This window comes from Dipodomys ordii, unplaced genomic scaffold, assembly GCF_000151885.1.
Source record: "Dipodomys ordii isolate 6190 unplaced genomic scaffold, Dord_2.0 Scaffold1000001411, whole genome shotgun sequence".
NCBI lineage: Eukaryota > Metazoa > Chordata > Mammalia > Rodentia > Heteromyidae > Dipodomys > Dipodomys ordii.
In genome coordinates, this window is record NW_012285028.1 from 38,026 (window position 1) to 57,434 (window position 19,409).

General features: G+C 46.6%; 1 pseudogene; it reads right to left on the minus strand.

The window, feature by feature from the left end:
* The window catches only part of LOC106002794, a 49,543-nt pseudogene that overhangs the window by 21,694 nt on the left and 8,440 nt on the right, over positions 1-19,409 (minus strand).

Sequence of the window (19,409 nt, forward strand, 5' to 3'; positions counted from 1 at the left end):
TTGATCCATTCATCTACTGAGGGGCATCTGGGTTGGTTCCATATCTTAGCTATGGTAAATAATGGTGCAATAAACATAGTTGTGCTGGTAGCTTTAGTGTGGTCTTGTTTGTAAACATTTGGGTAAATGCCCAAAAGTGAGAATGCTGGGTCATAGGGGAGCTCTATGTGGAGTCTTTTGAGGAACCTCCATACTGCTTTCCAAAATGGTTGAACAAGTTTACACTCCCACCAACAATGAAGTAAGGTTCAGTTCTGTCCACATCCCCTCCAGCATCTGTTGTTGTTAGAGTTCTTGATTTTTGCCATTCTAACTGGAGTGAGGTGGTATCTCAATGTTGTTTTGATTTGCATTTCTTTTATGGGATGTTGAGCATTTCTTCATGTTTATATTGGACATCCTTTTTTCTTCTTCAGAGTAGTTTCTCTTTAAGTCTTTAGCCCACTTATTTATTGGGCAGTTGTTTCTTTGAGGATTTGTTGTTTTCTTAACTATCCTTCCTTCCTATCTATTCCTTCCTAAGTTTCTGGAGGGCTTCATGATGGTATTGTCATACATATATTTTCACCTTTCCTTTCTCCCTCTGGTTGGTTACTCTTCTCTCTTTTAGATGACTGTGGTTTTTTAAGCCAAAATATCAATTGTTATTGCTTTCATCTAATCTGAGTGCTAAAATTCCTCTTTGGGGAAAACTGATACACTAAGCAAACACAGAAACTCTCAATATTCAATCACAGCAGGCAATTTCTTTTGTTTCCGAAGAACAATATATATTTCTTATAGCTAACATTAAGCATTTATAGTAACATAACATACTAATAATTGTATTCACATACAGCCAATAACAAAACAGTTTTATTATGGATATGACACAATGAAGAACACAATGAAATTTTAAAAATTCTAGTACTATCCCCTTTTACTTATTAAAAACAAGTATACTGCATTATTGCTAACACATGAACGAGCACACAGTAAAAACAGCAAGCCGGTGACATCTATTATTTGAAGACACTGAGTGTCTACAATGAGATAACATAACAAAGATTTGCTCCTGACAACTTGGAAATGTTCCTCCAATATGAAAAGTGACTTAAAGAAATCAGACTTATTTAAATTATATTTACCTGACATCACCCAAGAGTTTAATAATTTCATCAGAATTGCCCTTACTACAATATAAAAATAAATTGAGTAATCTTTCAACCATGTTCTTTCAACTAAAAAAAACATTGTTTTATTCAAAAACAACAAAAAGTATATCTTACCGAAATATTTTTGAGGTGCTGCTATAATGGAGAGAAAAGAGAGACAAAGGTAAAATGATACTCATGAGAGAAGTATGTACCAATATTTAAAGCAGATTAACCTGCAAGATTAAGCCCAAAGAAATACAACTCTGATACTTACTTTTTTTGGTAATGTGGGCAGCTTAGGTAAGAGAAGGTTTGACTCATCTTCAGCATTATATAAGGATGTTAGAACACTAAAAGGAAGGGGAACCAGGCATTACACAAACAGTAATAAGTTACTTCTCTTTCTATTAAAATATTTTTAAAGACTTATTCCATAACATTAAGAAGTAAACATATGCCAGACACGCTGGCTCATGGCTCATGCCTATAATCCTAGCTACTCAAGAGGCTGAAATATGAGTGTCACCATTCAAAGCCAGCTGGGGCAGGAAATTCAGTGAGACTCTTATCTCCAATAAACCACCAGAAAATGAGAAGTGGTGCTGTGGCTCAAGTGGTAGAGGGCTATCCTTGAGCTAAAGAGCTCACAACAGAGCCCAGGCCCAGAGTTGAAGCCCCACAACCAACAACAACAACAAAAAATGAAGATATGGCACAAATAGTTTACCTGTCTAATAATCACAAATAAGAAATGATAAAAACAGAAATTCCTTTTGTTTGTAAAAACAAATGGACCTACTGTTATTCAACAGTTTTCTTGGGCTGGGAAGGTGGCTCAGTGGTAGAGCACTTGCCTTGCATACATGAGGCCCTGGGTTTGCTTCCTCAGCACCACATAAGCAGAAAAAATAAAGGTCGGAAGTGGCGCTGTGGCTCAAGTGGTAGAGCACTCGCCTTGAGCTGAAGAGCTGAGGGACAGTGCCCTGGCCCAGAGTTCAGGCCCCCAACCGGACCCAAAACAAAAACAGTTTTCTTAGCATACAATACCTTCAGCCAGGTGCCTGTAATCCTAGCTGCTCAAGAGGCTGAGATCTGAGCACCATGGTTCAAAGCCAGCCTGGGCAGGAAAGTCTGTGGGACTCTTATCTCCCATTAACCACCAGAAAACAGGAAGTAGAGCTGTGCCTCAAAGTAACAGAGTACTAGCCTTGAGCATGAAAACTTAGGAACAGCACGTAGGCCCTGAGTTCAAGCTCTTATGACAGATAAAAACAAAAACAAAACACACCAAAAAATCCACCTTTCCTATATAATCAGTATTGGGATACTGAAAATATATGATTTTTTAACTCAAATCCAAGAAATTTTGCTACTAAAAGTAACTTTAGAGAACAGTGCAATTAATATGTCATTTAATTACTGGTTCTATGGCTTATATACATTTGCCATCTGACAAGACAGCAGGTACAAGAGACTGTATCATAAACTTTGCAACAGTCTCAGTAGCTGGGATAACAGCATGTGGGTTTATAGGCATGTACTACTGCACTTGGCTTATAAATAGGTTTATTTCCCCTTGTCATTTTCAGATAAGACTGGAAACAGATAAGCTAGCAAATGAAAGAATGGGAACTTAGAAGTATTTTTCACACTTTTACACAAAGTAGCTGTCCTGAGTTTCTAGGCTTAACAGGAAACAATTCTAAACCATGAGTACCAAGTATTGAGAACACAGTTAGCAAGTAAGTGAGATGGGATAGGAAGTACAAATATGGTCTGCTTTTCTCACTTTCTAGAAGATTCACTGATTAACTGATGATGGATTAATCAATGTGGATTCATGTATATTTCAAATGCCAGGCTACCACCTTGTTATCTATTTCTTTCAGGCCCTTCATCAAGTTGTCATTTAACATTCAGGATTTACAAATTTACTTGATATCATGTTAGTAAAATTTAATCAGTAAGGAGGAGGTGAGGGAATAAAATTATTTTTTAGGGGGGGTGGTTGGTATTGGGGCTTGAACTCTGGGCATTGAACTCTGGCCTGGGTGCTGTCCCTCAGCTCTTCATCTCAAGGCGAGTGCTCTACCACTTGAGCCACAGCGCCAATTCCGGTTTTGTGGTAGTGAATTGGAGATAAGAGTCTCATGGACTTTCCTGCTCAGGCTGGCTTTGAGCTCAGATCTTAGCCTCTTGAATAGCTAGGATTACAGGCGTGAGCCACAGGCTCCCTGCAGAAAAGTAAATTTTTTAATCCTCCCTTCCCCAAATTCAACATCACCCAGATTCACTAGCCCCTCAAGTAAGCTTTACTTGTCTATACTATTTTGAAAGCATTTTTGGAAATTTTACTTCTAGTAATTAATCTAAGGAGTAATTACACAGAGTTATTCCAAGTACTCAGAATGTTTATACAACATTGCTTATAAAAACCCAAAACTGACAATTATCTAAAACCACCATAGGAGTCATATTTAGTAAATTATAATATAGGAAAATAGTGAATTGCTATGCAGTCATTTAACGTTAATGTGATAAATCTATCTCTATTGAGCCAAAAAGAAAAAAATTATGTACGAAAATAGGAAGCATCATTAACTTTAAAAAATTGTATTGTTATTATAAAGGTGATGTACAGAGGGTTTACAGCTCACTGACTTAAAAAAAGTGCACACACACATATCTTATCAAGCAACGTGAAAAAAGGGTTCACCAAAATAAAAGCAGTTGCTACTTTTCAGTGATAAGCTTTCAAAGAATATTATTTATTTATTTATTTATTTATTTATTTATTTTATTTAGGGTCCAGTAGTGGGGCCTGAACTCTGGGCCTGGGCGCTGTCCCTTAGCTCTTCAGCTCAAGGCTAGCACTCTACCACTTGAGCCACAGCACCACTTCCGGCTTTTTTCTTTTTGCTTATGTGGTGCTGAGGAATCGAACCCAGGGCCTCATGCATGCAAGGCAAGTGCTCTACCACTGAGCCACCTTCCCAGCCAGTCAAAGAATTTTAAGTCCTTACATTAAGCAATGAAGAAAAAATTAAGCAATGAAGAATATATATTCACTTTACAAAAGCAATTCGCTTTTTTCTTAGAGTACTAATGATGCAGACAAAGTTGACACTAGGATTTAGTAGTTTACAGTGCTGACAGTTTGTGTACCACAGCTCAGAAAAGGACTGTCACTGTGAAACACCTGGCAGAGAAGTTCAGTCATAGCCCTACCAGCCATGATAGAAAAGGTAGCAAGAGGCAAAAGACCACACAGAAATGAAAGAACTAGAGTCAAAGCAGGGGGTCCTCATGTGTGACCTACTTATTTATATTATGCATATCATATTCACACATATTCATAAGAATGTTAAGAATGTTTCCGAGCCTGTACAATTACCACTGAAATATTTTCTGGGTAAAAGTAGACTGGCAAACGGCAGCTGGTGCTTGACCAAAGACAGGAGTATAGAAAGAGCAAAGTTAGTATTTACTGCACTTATCTTTGCCAAGAAGCCACAGTTTTCCAAAGAGGTATCTCCAACAGACAGAATTCGAGCTATGAAAAATGTTAAACCATTAAAAAAATTCCAAAGGATGGGGCTGGAAAGGTGGCTCAGTGGTAGAGAGCTTGCTTTGCATGCCTAAGACCCTGGGTTCGATTCCTCAGCATCACATAAGCAAAAAAGAAAAAAAGCCAGAAGTGGCACTGTGGCTCAAGTGGTAGAGTGCTAGCCTTGAGCTGAAGAGCTGAGGGACAGCACCCAGGCCCAGAGTTCAGGCCTCACAATCAGAAACCCCTCCCCCCCAAAAAAAAGAAATCTAATTTTGCCTAATATTGGATTATGTGACACTTGTTTACAACCAGAATATACACTGATAATCTTTGGTTTTGGTTTGTTTGTTTGTTTGTTGGGTCCGGTCAAGGGGCCTGTGGCTCAAAGGGGTAGAGTACCAGCACAAAAGCTCAGGGACAGTGCCCAGGCCCTGAGTTCAAGCCCCAAGACTGGTGCATATGTGTGTGTGCACGTGCGTGCGCGTGCGTGCATACACCCCCCCCATGCTTCCTCTAACACCAGTATTTCTTATTATCATTTTCTATGACCTTAGGAGCATTAACACCTTGGGACTAGATAGGTAGTGAAATTCTAGGTAAATGGGAGATACCCTCTTCTTTTGACATGTAAGAAAAAGCCACAAAGGGGAGAGGGGAGGGCTGGCACTGTCTCTGGCAAGGGAAGACAGGCAGGAAGGAAAGATCTGGAAACTAGAACCTTCTGATTGCCTGCACCTTCACACTCCTTGCAGAGCTGTGGGTCCCTGAATGTCCTCTGCTCTCTACACTGGAGGCAGCAGCAGTGGCTGCAGACCGGCAGGGCTTCCAGCGAGGCCAGCGTTCACCTCCTCGCTCTTTGCTGTTCCCTTAGCAAGGAGAGGTTGTCGTGCCCTCTGCAAACCTCGCCTGGGGTGATGCCAATGTGGGCCTCACTACTTGCCTCTCCTCTTTATCTCCCAGTAGGAGGGAGCTGACAGTTTGACCCAGCCAGCAGAAAACCTGTGAGCCAGGCTCCACTAGATAAGCAGGCCTTCACCTCCCTGAGGACTGGGGACCTGAGAGAGCAGACATAGGCAGACATTTCCCCACCGCAGCCAGGGCAAAGCTGCCCATGGCCTGGGCAGATGGCACCATCCCCATGGCCCTGCCCTAGCTTGTCTTCCCAACAGTCTCTCCCATCCTCTCCTTTTCCACACTGGTAGCTCATGCCTGTCTTCCTACCTACTCAGGAGGCTGAGATCTGAGGATTGTGGCTCGAAACCAGCCCAGGCAGGGAAGTCTGTGAGACTCTTTTTCCCAATGAACCACAAAAAGCTAGAAGTAGAGCTGTGGCTCAAATGGTAGAGCATTACTCTTGAGCAAATCAGAGCTCAAGGGCAGCACCCAGGCCCTGAGTTCAAGCCCCATGACCAACTTAAAAATAAATATTGGAAAAAAAATTGAAAAATCAAGAGTCTTCCCCCAGTCAGAGATTTTTACCCAATTTGAGGACCCCACCCCAGCTTCTATCTTCTCATGGGATAAAGTCCAACACAACTCACATTTTGGTCTCATCCAAAGTCCCAGCTGTGACCTCTGCTCAATCCCCTTCTCCTGCTGCTCTCCCAACACTAAGCAGGCAAAGGTGGGCATTAAATGTCCTTTGAATGCCAGCTAGCTTGAAACACATAAACGCATAAGTGATGTTAAAATCCCTACGAACAACGACCCGGCATTAGACCATGCCTGTGGAGAATGTAAACCTTGGCAGAGAAGCAGAGAGAACACTGAAATAAAAGGTGGGGTTCTGAGGCAAGCTCCAGTGGCTCACACCTATCAATCCTAGCCACTCAGAAGATTGCGATCTAAGGACCGTGGTTCAAAGCCAGCGTGGGCAGGAAAGTCTGATGAGAGTCTTTAGTTCCAATGAACCAGCAAAACGTCAGATGTAGAGCTGTGGTTCAAGTGATAGAGCACTAGTCTTGAGTAAAATGGCTCAGAAAAGCAGCTAGGCTCTGAGTTCAAGCCCCAGGACCAGCACACACACAGATACACACATACATAGATACACACACACACACACACACACACACACACACACTCTTCAGCCCAGACCAAATCCTCTGTTCAGGCCTTGACACAAGAAAACATGAGTTTTACCACCAGGAAGTACGGCATTTATTTAGGCACGAGAAAGCCGACTCTACTTCAGCTTCCAATGGACACGCTGACACTAGTCAGAGGGGCCTTGGGGCCTCTTCTGCGTTTGACTCATGGCTGACCTCCCTGAAGAGCATTAGGCCAGTGAATGCAAAAACACTAGAGTAACACACGGGGAGCCTTAGGGGAGGGTGGCACTGCTGACCCAGTCAGACACTAGGGAGAGGGCTCCAACCAAGAGCCAGCCAGAAGGTCACTGCCATGGAGAACTAGCAGACAAACTTCCTGGAAGGAAGTCTGAGGACATGGCGAACGTTCCAGATGAGCATCTGCAACTCCCTGACTTATATGCTCTGCCAAGATCTCAGAAAAGCTTATCCCCCCCAATAAAATGGAGGCACCTGGTAGCTCACACCTGTCATTCCAGCTACTTGGGAGGCTGAGAGCTGAGGATCGAGGTTTGAAGCCAGCCTGGGCAGGAAAGTCCATGAGACTCTGATCTCCAGTGAACCACCAAAGGCCAGAAGTAGAATTGTGGCTCAAGTGGTAGAGCACCAGCTTTGAGCAAAAATAGTGCAGGGAAAGCGCCCAGACCCTGAGTTCAAAGCCCATGACCAGCACAATAAATTTTAAAAAGCAACAATGAACTTGATACATGGCTCAAATTGTAGAGTACCTTCACTCCACTTAATTAATTACTAATTTATTAAAGTATCACTTTAATAAACTGACTTTATAGAGACAGGAAGCATAGCTCAAGTGGTAGAGTGTCAGCCAGGAGAGAAAAATCTGAGCATGAGCAAAGGAGGTCCTGAGTTCAAGCCCCAGTACTATCACACACACACACACACACACACACACACACACACACACACACACCCCAACTGACTTTTGGTTGTTAAAAGAGAAGGATCAGGTGACATCTAATACTAGTACCCAGACAATCATGCAAAATATCAAACTGTTGTTGAATGGAAAGGAATAAAGAATGATATTCTGGGGCAAATACAGGCACAGTCTCCAAGGAAGGAAAAGAAGAAGGGAGGGGAGAGAGGAGAGAGGGAGAGGGGAAAGGGGAGAGGGAAGGGGAATGGAAGGGGAGGGAAAAGGAAGGAAAGGAAGGGAAGGGGAAGAGGGGAGAGAAGAGGAGAGGAAGGGAAGGGGAGGGGAGGGGAGGGGATGATGACATGCTATCAGGGACCCTTCTCCCCCTTCCTCTAGGTTGAAATTCAAAAATGTTCCCAGCAAAAGAACAGAGTCTTGTTCAGCCTGGATGGGGGGCAGACTGGGGGGGGAGGTGGTGCTACATGGCACCCAGGCTGATTGTGCTCTGCATTTGCAGGGCAGTCCCAGTACCCCACCACACCCAAATAGCACCACCCCACACGCATGACCCTGTATATCCTGCTCTCTTTGGATGCCAGACACTGACCCCCCAACCCGGCTGGCAGGGGAGGCTGCGGATGGCGGGGCCACGTCCTCTAAATAAACAGACACCCAGGGGTCCCACAGGTTCTCAGGAAGTATTGAGCTCATCCACTGGCCAAAGAACCCATGTGCTCCTAAGAGACATCAGTAGAGACAAGACATGAAATGTATCCGAGATGCCGCCAAAGCTGCTGGATGCATCGGAGAAATCTCAAAACAAAATACAGTCATAATACAGCAGGTGTATTATATACACCAGGTGATAATACATCAGGTACCAGTGGCTCACACCTGTCATCCCAGCGACTCAGGAGGCTGAGATCTGAGGATCATGGCTCAAAGCCAGCCTGGGAAGGAAAGTCTGTGAGACTCTGTTCTCCAATGAACCACTAGAAAACCAGAAGTGGTGCTGTGGCTCAAGTGGTACAGCACCAGCCTTGAACTCACCACACAATTCTGTACTGCCACCTACACACTTGGGAGACCTCAGCCTATCATGATCACGGGTGAGCAAGGAAGCCATTCCGTCCCATGGATTTGCAGACAATGATCATATACCCCACCGCACACTGATGGACGATGGGGCAGATGACATGTGGAGACAGCTTGAAGCCAATCACCTTTAACTTGTGGCCAGGCTACAGATATGTTTGAAAGTACAGGGTTCCGAAGGAGACAAACCCATCACATTCAAAGTTACTTTGAGTTATGACAGGGACGAGATGTGGGAATCTCCTTGTATTATTTGAGGAGAAATGCAAAAGAAAGCCCAAAAAATAAAAATAAAAAAGAATCACAATGATTACGAAATCCTCCAGCCCTTGAATTAATCCTTTGACCACCACAGGTTGATTTACACAACCCCAGAGAAAATAGATTGGGGGAAGGAGGGCAGGAAGAAAAGGAGCGCCAGCACTTCTGAGGGGAGCTGTGGTTTGTGCTCTGCAGGGGGAAATCAGTGTATTTGTGGGGGCAGACTGTCAAGATGGGGTACCACGTACTACAAGAGGCTACAAAGGATGCTCCTTGTCACAAATCATTACAACAGGATAGATCAATCCACCTAGGAGTGTTTCCTGTTTTCCCAGCCAGGCCCAATGTCATCCAGGGCCCAAGCTGGGGTTGAGAAAGGAAACTCTCTGGTGGGGTCAAAAACCCAGTGTGAGCCAGGCACTGGTAGTTCACACCTGTCATCCCAGCTACTCAAGAGGCTGAGATCTGAGGATCACAATTCAAAGCCATCCTGGGCAGGAAAATCTGTGAGACTCATCTCCAATAAACCACCAGAAAACTGGAAGTAGCACTGTGGCTCAAGTGGTAGGATACTCGTCTTGAGCTGAAGAGCTAAGGGACAGTGCCCAGGACCTGAGTTCAAGCTCCACGACCGACAAAAACAAAAAGAAAACAAACCACAAAAAATCCAATGTGCCCTTTTTAGGCCAAACAACCGGTTCATGTTACCTGACCTCTTTGCGATGCACCACAAACACACATACACACACACACACACACACACACACACACACACACACACACTCCCTTTGAAAAAGGAGGATCACTTGAGAAGTGGCATACACAGGTAGAGAAAAGTGCCTGGTGCCCGGTGCCCATCACTGCACACAGGAGCTGCTCAGTAAACAGCTGCTGGGCTCATGGCTTATTTGTGGCTCTCACTGTCTGTCTATAAAGGGGGCTAACCTAGCTTGTCCAGTTCAACCCGTCCAGAGGACCTTTAGTGCCCTCCACCCACAATCACAGCCTGTGACTCGCACTTTGGCACACTTCATTTATGTCTTTTTCTTGCCTTGCTCCTGTGGCTAGGAATTCCAGAACTATACTGGACAGGCCTGGAGAGAGGCCTTGATCCTGATTTTAGGGGAAATGGCTTAGTTTTTCACAGTTCAGCAGGGTGACATTGGTCTCTCATATACAGCCTTTATTATTTAAAGATCAGGATTACATTTGTGGTTTCTTGGGTAGTGCTGGGATTTGAACTCAGGGCCCCATGGCTTGCTAGAAGAGCATTCTACAGCCCGAGCCATGCCTCCTACCTCTGACCCACACTTGAAGACAATATTTTTTTTTTGTTGGTCATGGGGCTTGAACTCTATCCCTCAGCTCTTTAGCTCAAGGCTGGCTCTCTATCACTTGAGTCACAGCACCACTTCCGGTTTTCTGAGTGGTTTATTGGAGATAAGAGTCTCACAGACTTTTCTGCCTCTGCTGGCTTTAAACTGCGATCCTCAGATCTCAGCCTCCTGAGTAGCTGGGATGACAGGCATGAGTCACCAGTGCCCGGCTTGGGCACAATTCTTATAAAGCATTGCCCCACTTCACACTTACTGAGCAAACCAAGTTTCTGGTCCAATATAGCATTGGTAGAAATGGTTCAGCCACCAGCCAGAGCTCTGCTAAAGATGACCCCCGTTCCTGTCAAATGCTGTCAGCCCCCTGCCACGTGCAAAGCAGAAGAGTTCTGAGATGGACCAGAAAAGAGAAATAGGAAGGCTCACTGCCAGCCTCTAGAAACATCACTTCCAGGGGTGCAAGTTTCAAATACCCACCTCTCCCTTGTAAATAGTGCACAAAGAGAGACACAGAAGGGGCAGGGCGGACTTGCCAGATTAAAATACAACATGCCTGGTTGGATTTCAACCTCTAGAGTGGGAGGACAATGAGTATTTTTAGTATAAGAACATAAATATTACAAGCTGAAGCTTTAAAAGTATCATAGGCTAAATGCTGGTGGTTCACGCTTGTCATCCCAGCTAGTCAAGAGGCTGAGATCTGAGGATCACAGTTCAAAGCCAGTTCCAGCAAGAAGGTCCATGAGACTGTTATCTCCAATAATATACCAAAAAGCTGCTAGTGGAGCTGTGGCTCTAGTGGTAGAGCACTAGTCTTGAGCAAAAAGAGCATGTGTGCACATGCATGCAAAGATACAGACACAGACACACACACAGACACACACACACACACACACACAGTCATTCCTAACAGTCTCTGCCTGGTGGTTACACTGGAAAGAATTCATTCCCAGTTCCAATAGGAAGTCTGTTGGTTGAATAAGGAAACCCCGTGTTTAAACACACACAGCCAGAGTACAAGCATGGAGAGACCTCCTTGGGCAAAGGAGCACGTCTTGTTAACGGGATACTGGAGCCAAAGGAGCTGCCTGCTTGCAGAAATCCTACTGAACTCCCAAGCCAAGCAGATACAGATAACTCACAGATGGCAGAGCTGTGTAATTACCCCACATTTGTCAAAACTCTACAAAGACTTCAAACCACACAACTCCAAGTACAGCCAGCCTCTCCCTTCCTCTCTCTTCCACTCTTTCTTCCTCTCACTTCCTCCCTCTTTTCCTTCCTCTCTCCCTCTCTTCCTCTCTATCTCTGACTCTGCTTCCATCTTTCTCTTACTCTTTACCTCTCTCTCTTCCTCTTTCTCTCTCTCTTCCACGCTCTTTGTCTAACAGCAGAGACAGAGGCTCACTTTTCTTTGAAACCACAGCCCTGCCACAGAAATACAGCTGGTTAACCTGCCTGCCTTCTGTGAGGGAATCCGTGAAAAAAAAGAAGGTTCTAGACTGTATTGCAAATAAGTCAGAAAAGGAAAGGGGGTGGCGAAAAAACTCCTTATCAATGAGTGTCCTTAGATTAGCTGTTTATCTGCATCGGTTTTATACAAAATACACTTAATTTCCACAACAGAAGGGAAGAAGAGAGGGAGAGAAGGGAGGGAAGCTGGCAAGTGGAAGAAGGAGGACTGACCCATCTTGGAGAGGGAGCTCTGTGGGAGACACTGGTGTGGGGAAGGTCCTGCAGACAGGGGGTGGGAGTTGGGGGAAGGGGTGGGGGGAAGGGGTGGGGGGGAGTGGAAGAGGAGGCAGGGGTGTCTTTGCTGTTCAGATAGCGCATGCTTCTTCAGGCTGGGCGCCGCAGCTCCCGCCTGTCATTACAGCCACTCTCTGGAGGCTGAGGTTGGAGGATCACAACTGGACGGAACGAGTGCTCCTTTGTGGCCTCATATCCTCTCCTTTTCACATACACGCACGTGCACACATGCATGCATGGGCATGCATGATCACAAATGCATGTGTGCAAGCATGCACACATCCACACACATTCATGGTGTGTGCATGGACATGAATGTGAGATCCCTGTGCACACATGCTCCCGCACACATGCGCGCACACACACACACATGCTCACATGCTCGCCCAAGTGCATGGAGCTGGCTCTGTCACACAGTGAGCAGCATGGAGTTCAGCTTGGCCCTGGCTTCATCCTCCACCTGCTTCTAGGCTGCAGCCCAAAGGGCACAGAGGGACAGATAGGGAGGGGGCAAATGGGAGGGGACAGATGGGGAGAAGGGAGAATTGGGGGAGCAGTCAGCGAGGGACAGATGGGGAGGGGGACAGAGAAGAGCAGAGCCAGACCCCAGGAACAACTCAAAATCCATATCCATCCACCATTCTGGACCCCACCATGTCTGCCCGCCCTTCCTGGTCAGCTCTTCACCATCGCTGCAGCTCAGCGGACAAGGCGATGGGGCAGATGCCTGCCAGTGCCATATGGTCAGGCAGACCTCCACCAAGAAGCCACATGCTCCCGGGGTCCAGCCCGCACATCCCGGCCAGGGCAGAGCAGCTGTGGCTTTCTCCCTCCTCCCATCGCCAAAGGGTGCCAAGGCCAGCTGCGTGGTCAGAAGGGGCAGGGCAGAGCAGAGACAGGACAGGACCAGGCAGGGCAGGGCGGGCCCTGTTGGTGGCACAGGCTCTGGTCCACAGTGAAAAGGCAGTGCCTTCAAAACCCCCCGGCCAGGGCTGGGAAGGTGGCTCAGTGGTAGAGTGCTTGCCTTGCATGCATGAGGCCCTGGGTTCAATTCCTCAGCACCACATACACAGAAAAAGCCAGAAGTGTTGCTGTAGTTCAAGTGGTAGAGTGTTTAGCCTTGAGCTGAAGAGCTGAGGGACAGCACCCAGACCCAGAGTTGAAGCCCCACGATCGACAAACAAAAAAAAAACAGCCTCCACCTCTGCCCTCTGCCCTACTGCACCTCAAATCTGAACATCCAGATCTCAAGCCAGCCCAGGGCAAGCAACCAAAGCCCATGAGACTCTTCTCACCAATTAACCAGCAAAAAAGACAAAGCCAGAAATGGAGCTGTGGCTTAAGCATTAGAGCACCAGCCTTGACTTATAAAAGCCAAGTAAGTGCCTAGGGCCCTGAGTTCAAGCCCCAGTACTGGCACACAGAGGGGAAAGGGGGGAAGGGAGAAGAGGAGAAGGAAGGAGGGAGGAAAGGAAGATTTTGAAAGTCTGCACAAAAGTGTATTTTTCTGAGATAAAGACTCAATGTTATTGTTTGTTTGTTTTCAAATCTGTTAACCAAGTGTAGATGTGTCTCAGAACTCAGGGTGGAAGTGAGGGGTGACTAGGGTGTCCGGGCGGAAGTGAGAAGCCACACACACACCCACACACACCGACACACACACACACACACACCACCCCCCCCACGTCCCCTGCAGCCTGCTGATCTGGCCCTCCCTACAGAGTCACAGGCACAACAGGACTTGCTCTTTAGAAAGCCATTTGTTGTTGTTCTTGTTGTGATACAAGTCCTGGGGCTTGAACTCAGGGCCTGGATGCTATCCCTGAGCTCTTTCACTCAAGGCTAGCACACTACCACTTGAGTCACAATGCCACTTCCGGTTTTCTGAGTAGTTTATTGGAGATAAGAGTCTCACGGACTTTCCTTCCTGGACTGGCCTTAAACCCTGATCCTCAGATCTCAGCCTCCTGAGTAGCTGGAATGACAGGCATGAGCGACTGACAGCCAGCTTAGAAAAGTAATGCAAGGGCTACCATGTCCTAGTGCCTCCAAGGTATGGAGAACTATCTGCTTCAATATTTTTCCAATATTTGTGTGTGTAACTTGGTGATTCCCAGATACCATCTCTTCCTAAACAGATGATAGATAAACTGGCCCTCAGCTGTTATCTGAAACCTGGATGATATTTGCACCAGACAAGCATTAGGCCTGTAGTGTGTCTGCTGATGTGGTAAAGGCATTCTGGAATCCCTCATTGAGCCCAAAGCTGTTTATTATTTTCCTTGCAATTCATGTGTTAAAAATCCTACTGTGAACTAAGCTCTGTGTTCTCAAACTCACGCTCCAATACAAATTATGCACTCATAACATGTGATATTGTGTGAGCTACCAGTCCCTAATTTATAGTGCATGGTGTGCATGTGTGTGCATGTACACACATGGATGTATACCAGACCTAAGGGCTTGAACTCAAGGCCTGGATGCTGCTCCTTAGCTTTTTTTACTCCCAAATGGAGCTCTACCATTTGAACCAGAGCTCTACTTCTGGCTTTTTGGTGGTTCACTGGAGATAAGAGTCTCATGGGCTTTCCTGTCCAGGCTGGCTTTGAACCTATGATCCACAGATCTCAGCCTTCTGAGTTGCTGGGATGACAGGCGTGAGCCCCCGGGTCCAGCTCCCCACTTGTGTCTTGAGACATTAAAGACTGTTCACCCCTTATTGTCATGGAGACCACCCTAGCACTTTACCTTTCTTTAGTTGCTGATATAAAATTCTTTTTTCTTAGTTTCCCAATCATCTTTTCTAAATATGAAAGAAAACAACAATTTTTAATCCTGTCTTATACAATTGTTGGATAGAAAAACCAAAGGAGTTTTCCCATGGGAGGAGATGGTCATGTCACATTTCCTTAGCTCGCTGGGTGACCTCTAAGCCTTCTCCTTCACGCTCCCAAGCTGTTTCTCCTAAGCCAGCCCAATATGCAGGCTGGGCAGGACGAGATCAGGGCCTGAGATCCAGATAGCTTGCAATTTGAGTCTCAGCTCCTTCTCCTTCCTGGCTGTGCTATCCGGGGCACACAGGGGAGAATTTGGCACCATGGTTTGCTCATCTGTAAAATGTAGGTAAGAATTCATGTCCAGAATCCGTGCCTGGTCTGTGTGTGTGTGTGTGTGTGTGTGTGCTCTGTGTGTGTGTGTGTGTGTGTGTGTGTGTGTGTGTGTGTGTGTGCTCAGGGCCTGGATGCTGTCCCTGAGCTTCTTTCACTCAAGACTAGTGCTCTACCACTTTGAGCCACAGCTCCACTTTTGGTTTTCTGGTGGTTCACTGGAGATCAGAGTCTCATGGACTTTCCTGCCCAGGCTTGCTTTGAACCGTGATCCTCAGATCTCAGCTTCCTCCTGAGTAGCTGGGATGACAGACCTGAGCCACCAGTGCCTGGCTTGACCTTTATTTTATTCTATTTTTTTCCTTCACTTGCCTGGTATGTTTTGATGATGAGACTCTAAGAGAAGTCAGCACTGGTCTAATCCTGGGACCTACCCTCTGATACGGAAAGGACCCCAGACAGCTGGCACGGGACTAGGCAGGCTGGCTTCCACCATCCCAGGTGGCTCTGGGCCCCACACTGCTACGAAGCTGCCTGCTGGGGTGGTGACAGCAAGCACCATTGATGATCAGAGAGAAATGACTGCCTGCGTCTCACAGCCACTCCGGCAGCCAGTGTCACAGACACCCCCACTTGATAGCTAAGAAATCCTGGATCACAGAGAAGCAAAGCCCTTTTCCCAGCAGACTCATAAGGGCCAGAGCATGAACCCTGAGAGCCCGGCTCCCGAGTCTCCTCCATCTGCCAGCATGAGATGACACAGTAAGAAAGGACAGAGGGGACAGAGGCCAGGAGAACAGTGAAGAACTCCAGTGCCAGTTGAGATGAACCTGTACTCATGCCTGCCTGGCTACTCAGAAGGCTGAGATCTAGAGGATCGTGGTTCAAAGCCAGTCCAGGCAGGAAAGTCCATGAGACTCTTATATCCAATGAACCACTAGGCAACAAGAATGGGGCTGTGGTTCAAAGTAGAAGAACACTAACATGAAGTTTGCTCAGGGACAGCACCCAGGCCTTGAGTTCAAGCCCCATGACCAACAAAAAAGAAACCATTCTAATGGCGATAACTGGAATGAAGTACAAGTTCTGAAAATACAACCCACTTCACCCTCTGCACTGCTGAAGGAACACCACTTCTAAGCCTGTCCTGGGTTCAGTAAATGACCACACCAAGGAAACGAGGGCCACAGATGTTCACACCAACCCACAGTCCCAGACACCCCTCAAGTTCAGCCATGCACCCTCTCCCATTCCCCGAATCTCTCATCATGCAGAACAGGGGACACATGTATTCCTTCCAATCTCCCACTGTGAGTCACCCTAAACACTGACAATACACCTGAAGAGCAAAGGGCTTCAGAGCGTGGAGCCCCGCCAGATGCCACACACCTGTGATCCCAGCTACTCAGGAGGCTGAGATCCGAGGATCAAGGTTCAAAACCAGCCCAGGCAGGAAAAGCAATGACACTCTGATCTCCAATGAACCACTGGAAGTGGCGCTGTGGCTCAAAGTGGTAGAGTGCCAGCCTTGGGTGAAAGAGCTCAGGGACAACACCCAGGCCCCAGGACCAGCAAAAGACAAGAAGCAGATGACACCACAGAGCCTCATCTAACACCATCTCTCCTCTTTCCTCCCCCCCCCTGGCTACCACAGGGCTCCCTGCCTCCCCCTCCTTGCCTCGGGTTAATGCAAAGCTGTTGAAAAGCATGCAGATGGTCATTCTAAGGACCTGGGCACCATGTGATGTCCATTTCTCTCAATAGGAGAATAAGAGCAGAACTATTATATGCTTAGCTTATCTCAAGCCATCTTCTGAGACAATAGTGGGCATGATAGATATCTGAAACAAAACCAAAGCCTTAGTGTGTGCACGCATGCGTGCGTGCACACATGTGCATGTGTGTGCCTGTATTACTGCAGTTTCAAACTCAGAGCTCTGCACTTGCTGGGCAGCAAACTCTACCTTCATGACCCTGTTAGCAGTTCTTATTTGTTGAGATGAGGTCTCATGTTTTCCTCCATGACACCTGGGTGGCAATCTTTCTAGGTACACTTCTCTCTATGGCTGGAATGGCAGGCATGAACACTGAGGCCCAGCTTTTTTCCATTGAGATGAAGTCTCCTGAACTTTTTTTGGGGGGGAAGAAAGGTGAAGGGGTCAGTCGTGTGCCTTGAACTCAGGGCCTGGGCGCTGTCCCTTAGCTCTTTGCTAGAGGCCTAGTGCTGTACCACTTGAGCCCAGCTCCATTTCTGATTTTCTGGTGGTTCATTGGAAATAAGAGTCTTATGGACTTTTATGCCTGTGCTGGTTTTGAACCTCAATCCTCAAATTTCAGAGAAACTGGGGTTCCAGGCATGAGCAATCGGCACCTGGATTCGCCTGAATTTTTTACCCTAGGTGATCTAGAACCTCCATCCTCCCAATCTCTGCCTCAGGAGTAGCTAGAATGATAGGAGAAAGTGACTACACCTGGCTTCACATCCTTTCTAGAAAGTTCCTTTGAAAACAACAATGATTAAAAACCCCATCAGTGAAGCAGCACTCCCACCGGCCATTCTCGAGTGGGGAGAATCATGGTCAGTCTCCACACAGAGTCCAAGTTCACAGACAGAATGCAGGCAGAGACAGGCGCAGGAGACTTGTGGGAAATGGGATCAACTCGTGTGTGGCAATTTCCTGCCCTCTTGTCTTCCACAAAGTACATCAAGACCCGGAAATGGGCTATTTTGCAGGAATTCTAGTCATTCATTTGAACCAAATCAGCCTTGTGTGATGTGCGAAGAGAGAAGGCTCTAGAAGGGCACTTTGGGGGCAGTGCGGCTAATGAGTTCCTTCACTTACAATGTAAACCGTGCCTTCCACCCCCAGCAGGCAACACACCAAGAGCTCAACTCTCAGGAGACCTACTCGGAAACATGGGTGGTATCAGTGCCACCCCAAGTTCTGCAGCCCCTGCCTCTGTGCCTCTGAAGGGCAGTGAGAATTACACAAGGCCAGTCTCCTGAGGCCTCCACGTGTGAACCTGACACAGAATGCCAAGGGCCAGCCACACGCCTCCAAGGACATCTATCCCATCTACACCATAGCTGCTGGAAGTCACCACCAGCAGAGACCAGTCACAAGTCCTAATGGGAGACTATCCTAGTCAGATTCACACCAAAGGCCTGTAGCGCTTTTTTTTATTTTTTCAAAAACAATAATGATCTCAAGCTCCCTCAAGCTCCCTAATTCTAGAAACCTACATGCGTTTTCCCTTAACTGCTCTCATCTCGCTTTCTGTAAATAAATGTAGATTCAACTCCAGGAGAAGGTTCTTGAAAGGATCGGGTGTTTTTCAGAAGTAACCTTCTTAAGTTTTTCTTCTTGAAACCAAAGCACCTTTGTAAATAGGCACAGAATAAATTTGAACAGAAAACAGCTGGGCGCCGATGGCTCATGCCTGTGATCCTAGCTACTCAGAAGGCTGAGGTCTGAGGATCATCGTTCGAAGCCAGCCTGAGCAAGAAAGTCCCTGTGAGACTCATCTCCAATGAACCACTCAAAAACCAGAAGTGGCGCTGTGGCTCAAGTGGTAGAGTGCTAGCCTTGAGCACAAGGAGGCTCAGGGACAGCGCCCAGGCCCTGAGTTCAAGCCCCATGACCAACTAAATAAATAAGAGGTCGGGAAGATTAAGAAAGTAAGATAGTATTTGTTCCAGAAAATGGAAGGACAGAGAGAGGAACTGGGATGACGAAGGGGTGAAAAACCCTCATAAGACCTGACCCCAGAACCACTTAGGAAAAATGCTAGGAACACAGATGAGGACAGGAGTTCAAGGACAGACATATTCAGAGCTTATTTCCAGCTGAGGAGAACAATCGAGAATTGCAGCGGACAGCCCCTTTGGGATGCAACTGGAGGAGAGAAGAGCGTTGAAATGGAGTTGGAGGAATTTGGGGAAACAGCATCCCCACAGAAGGATGAAGTTAGATGAAGACCGAATGACCAACACAGGTGCAATTGGTTCAGCCCTCCTTCTACATGACTACAGCTAGACCGGCAAGGCCTTCCCTCCCTTCAAGTCTAGTCTCCATCTCACTCCAGTAGATTCTACATGCCCCTCTGCGGCCCAGAACCCTAGGTAGGCCAAAGTGGAATTGTTCTCAAGTCATTTCCAGCAGAGATGGGTGCAAATCAAAGCAAATAGTGACCCTTGAGTTTCATCCACAAT